Genomic DNA, 9057 nt, shown 5'->3' with positions numbered 1-9057 from the left:
TCATGGATGACTACCTCAAGCTACATCAAGTTCCTCCCGAAGATCAAGTGAAGTGCGCCACAACGAACTTCCATGACTACGCGTCAGCATGGTGGCTTCACACACATTTGGAGAGCTATGACATGAGTTGGCCCAAGACGAAGAGAGCTTTGCGGCGAGAGTTCGTGCCTCCAACCTACATGGAACAACTTCTACGCCAATTGGAGAACACCTTCCAAGGACACAAGTCCATCACGCGTACTTCAAGGAGATGAAGATTGCCTTGCGATGAGCTGGCGTGGACGACCCCATTTCACTAAAGTTCCACTTCATGATGGGATTACACAATGACATCTCCAAGACTACCTTCCTAGAGAACTACAAGTCCCTCGACGACTACTACATTGGTGCTCTTAAGGCGGAACAAGAACTCATGAAGGCCAAGGCTTCTTCACCACAAGCACACTTCTCGGTGTAAAAGAAACTTGTTAATCCATGACGGATTTCCGATGACATTTTTGTAAACTGTCATGGATGGGCAGGTACAGCCCCATAAGCCCGCCAAAGCCCGCTAATGCCCGGCTAACCATTCCTGGTATAAAAACCTAACCCTAACAGTCTCCACACTCCGTCCATAGCCTCCTCCCATTCCCCATCGCCTCACATTGCCGCCACCCTCCTCCAATAGCTAGCCGCCAACCCTCCACCTCTCCTGCTCTCACCTCGCAGCACCATGGAGCTTCTAGATCCGCCAGATCCCCCACCAATCCATCCCTCTTAAACCCATGGCTAAGGTTTCGGCCTCCCTCAGATTCGTCCCTCCCGCATGTTCATCTTTTCCAGGATCCGTGGCAACCTTGCCTCATCTACTCCCCTCCCTCTTAGATCGACCAGGCTATGCTCCTCCCGTGGGATCCATGGCGCGGGTTACCACACAGCAGCTGATCTGTGACGAGCAAGGCAGGGAAGAGGTGTTCCTTCTCATGGTCTGCCGTGCAGCTTGCCTTCCACGACGTCCTTGGAGATGTATGCAACTTCTTCAGCACCTACAAAAATTCACGGGGCCATGAAGATCAGAAGCTGCAGCCGTACCACCACGGCGGTGGTAAGAGAAGGGCGACCCCTCCCCTTCCTTTCTAGCTAGCTTTTTTGATTTGGATTTGTCCAATCCGATCCAATACCGACACGTGGCTTGGTTGTAACATAGGAGAGGGATACCTACAGTTGAGTTTCAGTTTGGACATCATTCGACACACATTATTGGTGGATTTGGTATACTTCAATCTGTATGTGCATTCCTAAAATTGAAAATGAAATTGGTTGGGTGTACAATTCCTATGAACCAATCTGCAATATTTTTTATTCAACTTGTACTGCACCAACAACTTAAATTTGTCTGCTATATTTACCAAATCTGTAGATGCTTGATAGATATCAATGGCACCCTGCTGTTACTTTGCTTGCTCCGGGTCTTGGGGGGTTGGGGAGTGTTTGGGCCTCACTTTGCCCAGCTGCAAGAAGCTGGATGGGGAGCACTGCTATTTAGTAGTACATTATTGCCACCTGTCTTTTTCACTAGATCAAACTTGATCCATGCTCCTATAGGTTTTAGGTGATCATGTACGTCAATTTATATTATAGCTGGGTGCTTAGTTTCTTACTGTCCCTGATCCATGCTCCTATAGAGTTGTTTCTGGCGTGCATGAGGGGGAGGGCAAAATGGCTTGGTTTGTTGATGCTTTTATTGCTTTACTAGGTACTAATACAATTCTTCCACAAGTGAAAGAAATTTCTGAATACAATTCTTCAACAAGTGTTTTGACATTCAGTTAATTTGACAGGTGGCTATGGAACCTTGGAGGAGTTGCTTAAGTTATCACGTGGGCACAACTAGGAATAAACAAGAAGCTGGTAAAAACTAACTTCCATTTGTTGTTGATGCTTATCATACAAAAATCATACAACCCCAATCATCTTGGGATGATGTGTTTGTCTGCAATATAGTGACTGGGTCATCAGCATGCATGCATCTCCCTAGGCCTGTACGTGTTAGACCAATAGTGAACATATTAAAGTTTGTTGCCAGAGCAAGCATGCTACTACTAGTCCACTACCTAGGAGTGATTTGTGCATGCAAGTGCTGTGCTTACTTGTACAGTGCTACTCCGTAAAAGTGTGGTGGTCCTGTGCCGCAAGCTTGTGCTACTACAGAATGAACATTAGTGCATGCAAGTGTTTGGGCTAGCTTAGAGTGCTACAATTTGGGTAAATACCTTACTGTTTGTGCTACAGAACTAGTGCTGGTGTCCTACTACTACAGAACTAGTGAATGTGTGTTCGTGGTGTTAGTTTTTAGTTAATAAAATTTATCACCTACTCAATTTATCATGTACATGCGCTTTTTTATGTGAAGTCACTATGCCGTTTTATATTTGCGTCAGGTATTGTTTATCTTGTATTTAACGAAATTGTACCAAAATAATATGGTATCTATCGAAACCTTGTCGAGGGAACATCAAGGCTTCACTACTGCCTTGATGCCTCATTCAATTATTACTTGACTTCTTAACATAGTTGTATGATTAATCCTTCTGTTTTCCCTTCTTTGGGTCTGAAAGCAACAGTTTCATTGATGCTGAGTGTTTTTCGCTTATTACATCATAGATGATGGATTTTTTACTATTGTATTTCCAGAAATGCGTGTACACAGAATTGCAATCTAAAGGAGCGACGGAAGTGAAGATTGAGCGCTTTTCTTTAACATTAATAATAGATGGTATTTTTGCTTCTGATTTAGGAGTGTTCGATCTGTTACATAGTGCATTTGTTCAGTCCCAAAATTTCAGTGTTATTACTAGCATATTCTCTATTTCTTGGTATTATTCACACCATGTCATTAGTCAAAGCCTGCTGGAAAGAATGATTAATCAATGGTGTGCTAAGTTAAACTAAAATATGATGTACTAAAGAAAAAAAATGACATCTAGGTATACTCCCTTGAATTATTTACTTAATACATTTTCATGTGAGGGCTCTTTACATCCATCAAGAAAATCATGTTAATATTTGTTGCATATCATTAACTAATGGTTACATTGTTAACATGATATTAATTTTGTTGGTTCATTATCTTGTACCCTTTTTTATAAAACTTTCCCTTATATTCATTTTATTATAAAGGGTATAATCAGGAAATGACATGTATAAAATTTAAAGATTTGCTCTCTCTCAATTCCATATCCCATCTCATTCTGAAGTGTGGGCATAGATAATTATCTACCTTGTATGCCATGAAGGCTATGCTTTATTGTAATTGGAGAATGCATGCTTTTTTTTTTCTTCCAACATATATTACTATTCTTCACAATTCCCAGGTGTGGTTATGTCTAGATTGCTTGGAAAATCAACTAATATTATTACTCTCTATTCATTTGGGAGTTAGTTGTTATAACTTACTATAATTTTTTATGTGTTGAATTGTTTACAGGTTTGGCAGTTGGTCCGTGTCACTGGAGATTGAAGTTTTTTACCAGGAATTACTTGGGCCTGAATAGCTACCTGGAAGTGGTGGTGTAGTGTTGGAGATTTAAATCAGCTAGTAGTGCATTTTAGTCATGTTTACTTGATTTTTTTAAATGCTTATAGTGCGTTCTAGTTATTCTTGTGATGTTTTGATATTAAGCTTTGTTTTTTGAAATCAGACTAGATTGTTGGAAATCTTTAATTGTGTTGTGAACAAGTGCTATTATTTGAATGAATATAATTTTGTTGCCTTCGTAAATTATGCTGCATACATAGAAAAAAACAGGCTGGACTGAAAATGGTCTAATCTATTGAACTAAAAAAATAGGCAGGACAAAGATAGATATGTAATCGATTGGACTCGAACAAAATTATTGGGCAAAAGTGCAAAACCCCAAATTGGGCTGGTCATTACACGGGCCATGTTGCCTCCACGTCAGAATCATGTAGACGCCATGTTAGGTCCACGTTGCTTCCACGTCATGTAAATCGGTGACGGTTTGTTCCGTCACATCCTAGTTTGGGCTCGGCGGGCCTCGAGCAGATCCATGGCGGCCAAGAATCATCATGGAAGGTGCGATGGCAAATTATGATGCGATATACATGACGGATTTCAAATCCGTCAAGGATGGGTATGCATGACAAACTTTGACTGATCTATGACGGACAAGGACCGTCATGTATTAACAAGTTTCTTGTAGTTGCCGTGGATGAAGGCCGAAGATGGCACATCATCGCTCTCCTCCATGACCGAAGGGAAAATCCCATGCTCAATCATCTCATCACCGTCGCCGTGGATGAAGGCCGAAGATGGCACATCATCACTCTTGCCTCCAAATATGGAAGCATCATCCTTGCTCGCCACCTTGTTGCTCGCCTCCAAAGCTTGGTCCTTGAGGGTCTCCGTAGTCGTACTCGTCGCCGCACCGTCTTGAAAAAGAGTCGAAGTAGACTCGGCATCATCAATGCCACAAAGAGGGATGGCGGTGAAGTCGAACTTGGGAGCATCGTCTTGGAGCTTGTCGGGCTTGGACATCTTGGTGGTACTATCCTCATGCTCGATCTCATGCTCGTTCCCGAAGGTTTCATTCCGTTTGGACTCCGTTTGATATTCCTTTTCTTCGAAACCCTAAAATAGGAAAAAAACAACAATTATGGGCTGGGCCTCCGGTTAGTAGGTTAGTCCCAAAAATAATATAAAAGTGTATAATAAAGCCCAATAATGTCCAAAACAGAATATAATATAGCATGGAACAATAAAAAATTATAGATACATTGGAGACGTATCAAGCATCCCCAGGCTTAATTCCTGCTCGTCCTCGAGTAGGTAAATGATAAAAACAGAATATTTTGATGTGGAATGCTACTAGGCATAATTTCAATGTAATTCTTCTTAATTGTGGCATGAATATTCAGATTCGAAGGATTCAAGATAAAAGTTTAATATTGACATAGAAATAATAATACTTCAAGCATGCTAACTAAGCAATTATGTATTCTCAAAATAACATGGCCAAAGAAAGTTCATCCCTACAAAATCATATAGTTTAGTCATGCTCCATTTTTGTCACACAAGAATGCTCTCATCATGCACAACCCCGATGACAAGCCAAGCAATAAACCTTCACGCAATACATGAGTGTGAGCCATGGATATAGCACTATGGATGGAATAGAGTATAATGATGGGGGTTATGTGGAGAAGACAAAAACGGAGAAAGTCTCACATCAATGAGGCTAATCAATGGGCTATGGAGATGCCCATCGATTGATGTTAATGCAAGGAGTAGGGATTGCCATGCAACGGATGCACTAGAGCTATAAATGTATGAAAGCTCAACAAAAGAAACTAGTGGGTGTGCATCCAACTTGCTTGCTCACGAAGACCTAGGGCACTTGAGGAGGCCCATTGTTGGAATATACAAGCCAAGTTCTATAATGAAAAATTCCCACTAGTATATGAAAGTGACAAAACAAGAGACTCTTTATCATGAAGATCATGGTGCTACTTTGAAGCATAAGTGTGGAAAAAAAGATAGTAGCATTGTCCCTTTTCATTTCTCTTTTTTGGGCCTTTTTTGGCCTTTCTCTTTTTTATTGGGACAATGCTATATTAAATGATGATCATCACACTTCTATTTATTTACAACTCAATGATTACAACTCGATACTAGAACAAGGTATGACTCTATATGAATGCCTCCGGCGGTGTACCGGGATATGCAATGAAACAAGAGTGACATGTATGAAAGAATTATGAACGGTGGCTTTGCCACAAATACTATGTCAACTACATGATCATTCAAAGCAATATGACAATGATGAACATGTCATGATAAATGGAATGGTGGAAAGTTGCATGGCAATATATCTCAGAATGGCTATGGAAATGCCATAATGGGTAGGTATGGTGGCTGTTTTGAGGAAGATATAGGGAGGTTTATGTGTGAAAGAGCGTATCATATCACGGGGTTTGGATGCACCGGCGAAGTTTGCACCAACTCTCAATGTGAGAAAGGACAATGCACGGTACCGAAGAGGCTAGCAATGATGGAAGGGTGAGAGTGTGTATAATCCATGGACTCAACATTAGTCATAAAGAACTCACATACATATTGCAAAAATCTACAAGTCATCAAAAACCAAGCACTGCACGCATGCTCCTAGGGGGATAGATTGGTAGGAAAAGACCATCGCTCGTCCCCGACCGCCACTCATAAGGAGGATAATCAAAGAACACCTCATGTTTCAAATTTGTTACATAACGTTTACCATACGTGCATGCTACGGGACTTGCAAACTTCAAAACAAGTATTTCTCAAATTCACAACTACTCAACTAGCACAACTTTAATATCACTACCTCCATATCTCAAAACAATCATCAAGTATCAAACTTCTCTTAGTATTCAAAACACTCATAAGAAAGTTTTTACTAATCTTGAATACCTAGCATATTAGGATTATTTAAGAAAATTACCATGCTATTTAAGACTCTCAAAATAATCTAAGTGAAGCATGAGAAATCAATAGTTTCTATAAAACAAATCCACCACCGTGCTCTAAAAGATATAAGTGAAGTACTAGAGCAAAACTATATAACTCAAAAGATATAAGTGAAGCACATAGAGTATTCTAATAATTTCCGAATCATGTGTGTCTCTCTCAAAAGGTGTGTACAACAAATATGATTGTGGTAAACTAAAAAGCAAAGACTCAAATCATACAAGATGCTCCAAGCAAAACACATATCATGTGGTGAATAAAAATATAGCTCCAAGTAAAGTTACCGATGGAAGTAGACGAAAGAGGGGATGCCTTCCGGGGCATCCCCAAGCTTTGGCTTTTTGGTGTATTTAGATTATCTTGGGGGTGCCATGGGCATCCCCAAGCTTAGGATCTTGCCACTCCTTGTTCCATAATCCATCAAATCCTTACCCAAAACTTGAAAACTTCACAACACAAAACTTAAAGTAGAAAATCTCGTGAGCTCCGTTAGCGAAAGAAAACAAAATACCACTTCAAGGTACTGTAATGAACTCATTCTTTATTTATATTGGTGTTAAACCTAATGTATTCCAACTTCTCTATGGTTTATAAACTATTTTACTAGCCATAGATTCATCAAAATAAGCAAGCAACACACGAAAAACAGAATCTGTCAAAAACAGAACAATCTGTAGTAATCTGTAGCTAGCGCAAGATCTGGAACCACAAAAATTCTAAAATAAATTGCCGGACATGAGGAATTTATCTATTAATCATCTTCAAAAATAATTAACTAAATACCACTTTCCAAATAAAAATGGCAGCAGTTCTCGTGAGCGCTAAAGTTTCTGTTTTTTACAGCAAGATTAACAAGACTTTCCCAAGTCTTCCCAACGGTTCTACTTGGCACAAAAACTAATTAAACATAAAAAACATAACCAAAACAGAGGCTAGATAAATTATTTATTACTAAACAGGAGCAAAAGGCAAGGAATAAAAATAAAATTGGGTTGCCTCCCAACAAGCGCTATTGTTTAACGCCCCTAGCTAGGCATAAAAAGCAATGATAGATCTAGGTATTGCCATCTTTGGTAGGCAATCCATAAGTGGCTCTCATAATAGATTCATAAGGTAATTTAATTTTCTTTCTAGGTAAGTGTTACATGCCTTTCCTTAACGGAAATTGGAATCTAATATTTCCTTCCTTCATATCAATAATTGCACCAATTGTTCTAAGGAAAGGTCTACCAAGAATAATAGGACATGAAGGATTGCAATCTATGTCAAGAACAATAAAATATACAGGCACATAGTTCCTATTTGCAATAATAAGAAAATGATTAATTCTTCCCATAGGTTTCTTAATAGTGGAATCCGCAAGGTGCAAGTTTAAAGAGCAATCATCAAAATCACAGAAACCTAACAAATCACACAAAGTCTTTGGAATCGTGGAAACACTAGCACCCAAATCACACAAAGCATAGCATTCATGATCTTTAATTTTAATTTTAATTTTAATAGTTGGTTCCCATTCATCATAAAGTTTTCTAGGGATAGAAACTTCCAACTCAAGTTTTTCTTCATAAGATTGCATCAAAGCATCAACGATATGTTTGGTAAAAGCTTTATTTTGACTATAAGCATGAGGAGAATTTAGCACGGATTGCAACAAGGAAATACAATCTATCAAAGAGAAATTATCATAATTAAATTCCTTGAAATCCAAAATAGTAGGTTCATTAACATCAAGAGTTTTGATCTCTTCAATCCCACTTTTATCAAATTTAGCATCAAGATCTGAAAACTCCAAATTTTTGGAACGCCTTCTAGGCAAAGGTGGATCATATTCAGTCCCATCATTATCAAGATTCATATTGCAAAGCAAAGATTTAATATGGGACACATCAATAACTTTTAGATGTTCATCTTTATTATCATGGAAGCTAGAAGAACACGCTCTTATAAAGGAATCTTTCTTAGCACGCATCCTAGCGGTTCTTTCTTTGCACTCATCAATGGAAATTCTCATGGCTTTGAGAGAACCATTGATATCATGATTAGGTGAAATAGATCTAAGTTTCAAAGAATCAACATCAAGAGAAATTCTATCAACGTTCCTAGCCAACTCATCAATCTTAAGCAATTTTTCTTCAATCAAAGCATTGAAATTCTTTTGTGAAGTAATAAATTATTTAATATTAGATTCAAAATCAGAGGGCATCTTATTAAGATTTCCATAAGAATTGTTGTAGGAACTACCGTAATTATTAGAGGAATTACTAGGATAAGGCCTAGGATTAAAGTTTCCTCTATACGCGTTGTTACCAAAATTGTTCGTACCAACAAAATTCACATCCATAGATTCATTATTATTCTCAATCAAAGTAGACAAAGGCATATCATTAGGATCAGAAGAAACACTTTTATTAGCAAATAATTTCATAAGTTCATCCTTCTTTCCACTCAAAACATTAATTTCTTCTATCGCATGTACTTTCTTATTAGTAGATTTTTCAGTGTGCCATTGAGAATAATTAACCATAATATTATCTAGGAGTTTAATAGCTTCT

The 9057-nt window shown here is 38.6% G+C and overlaps 1 long non-coding RNA gene across 4 annotated transcripts; it reads left to right on the top strand.

Annotated features, from left to right (window-relative positions):
• Nucleotides 1-613: 613 nt before the first annotated feature.
• LOC125524498 (uncharacterized) lies at nt 614-3760 on the top strand. 4 transcript variants are annotated; one of them, XR_007290773.2, is made up of 4 exons: nt 614-1084; nt 1821-1890; nt 2674-2755; nt 3467-3760. It is a non-coding gene; the product is annotated as an uncharacterized LOC125524498 (long non-coding RNA). The 4 variants fall into 4 exon arrangements; XR_007290775.2 differs by having other exon boundaries at nt 1187-1890; XR_007290774.2 differs by having other exon boundaries at nt 614-1735.
• Nucleotides 3761-9057: the final 5297 nt, after the last annotated feature.

The sequence above is a fragment of the Triticum urartu genome, chromosome 7A (assembly GCF_056163025.1).
Source record: "Triticum urartu cultivar PI428250 chromosome 7A, HENAU_Tu73, whole genome shotgun sequence".
Classification (NCBI taxonomy): Eukaryota; Viridiplantae; Streptophyta; class Magnoliopsida; order Poales; family Poaceae; genus Triticum; species Triticum urartu.
This window is presented reverse-complemented; position numbering and strand designations above follow the sequence as displayed.